The sequence below is a fragment of the Ovis aries genome, chromosome 21 (assembly GCF_016772045.2).
Source record: "Ovis aries strain OAR_USU_Benz2616 breed Rambouillet chromosome 21, ARS-UI_Ramb_v3.0, whole genome shotgun sequence".
NCBI classification, from domain to species: domain Eukaryota; kingdom Metazoa; phylum Chordata; class Mammalia; order Artiodactyla; family Bovidae; genus Ovis; species Ovis aries.
This window is the reverse complement of record NC_056074.1, coordinates 24,636,641-24,638,578: the sequence shown is the minus strand read 5'-3', so window position 1 is coordinate 24,638,578 and position 1,938 is coordinate 24,636,641. Positions and strand designations below refer to the sequence as shown.

Sequence of the window (1,938 nt, the reverse complement as noted above, 5' to 3'; positions counted from 1 at the left end):
TTTTTATACTATCTCAATAATAACGTTATTATTCTGTGATTGCCATCATAATTGTCCTTGTTGTTGTCTGTATTTTTTTGTACCACACTGGAGCTTCTTGAATTCTCAAAGTCTTTGACTTTAATCTTGATATTTCTCCATACATAGTCAATATAACACAAACTGAAAGGAGTTAGCCTGGAGAAAACTTGAGGAAATTATTGTATGGGGAAATTACATTGAATTTCCAAAAATTTGAACAATAAAACTAAAACATTGTGTATCTCAGCAAAGCAAACTTTTACTTCCAATATGAGACCATGACACTGGTCTATTCATCTACATTTTCCACTGTACAGGATTTTCCTCAGGGCCATTTGACAACCTTATTCAGCAAACTGTAGATTAAAGGATTCAGCATGGGCACAATGCAGGTATAAAACACAGAAGACACTTTCCCTTGGTCCATGGGGCTCACAGATGATGGCTGCAGGTACATGAATGCTGCATATCCCTAGGAAACAGCAACAGCCAAGATGTGGGAACTGCAAGTGCTGAAGGCTTGGGACCTGCCCTTCGTGGAGTAGATGTGGAAGATTTTGTAGAGGATGAAGATGTAGGACGTAAGAATAGTTAAGGCAGGAATCGGGACATTGAAAGAACTGTGGACTAGAGCCAATAATTTGTTGCAATAGATGCTAGAACAGGATAGCTCCATAAGTGGAAAAACATCACAGAAATAATGGTTAATCACATTGGCTTTGAAGAAATAGAATCTCAACATAAGGCAAGTATGGAATGTCGAATGAATGAGGCACAAGATATAACCTGCTGCTGTGAGCTGGAAGCACCTATAATTAGACATGATGGCATTATAAAGCAAGGGGTTACAGATGGCAACATAGCGGTCATATGCCATTTCAGCCAACATATAACTTTCTGCAATAATAAAAAGAAGAAAGAAATAGAGCTGAGTTATGCATTCAGGGTAGGAGATGATGTTCTCTGTCACAAAGTTCACCAGCATTTTGGGAGCAATGACAGTGGACTGACAGAGACCAATAAAGGACAAATTGCTGAGGAAATAATACATGGGGGTGTTCAGGAGAGAACAGAGCCCAATCAGTATGATCATGCCCAGGTTCCCCACCACCGTGACCACGTAGATTCCTAAGAAGAGGAGGAAAAGGGGCAGCTGGAGTTGTGGTTGTTCTGTGAGCCCAGCGAGAATGAACTCAATCACTGAGGAGTGATTTCCAGGGTCCATTTTGTTCTCAGCAGGTTCTAAGTTTAAAGAAAAAAGGAAAATGAGTGTATGTGTGTGTGTGTGTGTGTGTGTGTGTGTGTGTATGTGTTTGTGGGTGTGAGAGGCAGAGAGTAATTCTGCAGGGATCATTCGTTATCCCTTATTAAAGGACAAACATAATGAAGGGAATTCTCCAGTATATACTGCTACTGTAGGACAAACAATCATTCTGGTTGAACTAGAATAGAAATTGTAAACTTAAAGAACTTTATAATTATGATACTTCATAATGTTTAAGAGACACAAGAATTTATGAATTTTTAAAGTCAGCCAAAAGGAATGTTCCAGTATTATTTCTGAGTACTCATCTTTCCTCCAAGTTTCTATGTTTATATATTAATATCATGCATGTCGAATAGTGTAGATTTTTCCTTTCATTTATAATAAGTAATAGTAATGTATACTTTCTATAATCTATGCAAAGAGGATTCACAGGTCTCTGGAAAGTAGTTATATTAGCCAGGATTGTCTTCTTTAGTAATATCTCAACTGAAAATATCTGAAGAATAGTTTCATTTCACCTGAGATCTGATGCTTTAATGTCTGAGCTTCCTTTTCCCTGGAATTTGACCCAAGAGGGCAGAAATATAACTGCTTGGCAGACATTTTATATCTCAATATACCTTTTACAACAAAGACAAACATCCCTATCA

The 1,938-nt window shown here is 37.7% G+C and overlaps 1 pseudogene; it reads right to left on the bottom strand.

The window, feature by feature from the left end:
• Nucleotides 1-314: 314 nt before the first annotated feature.
• On the bottom strand, nt 315-1,246 carry LOC114110069 (putative olfactory receptor 8G3; annotated as a pseudogene).
• Between the last annotated feature and the right edge of the window lie 692 nt (nt 1,247-1,938).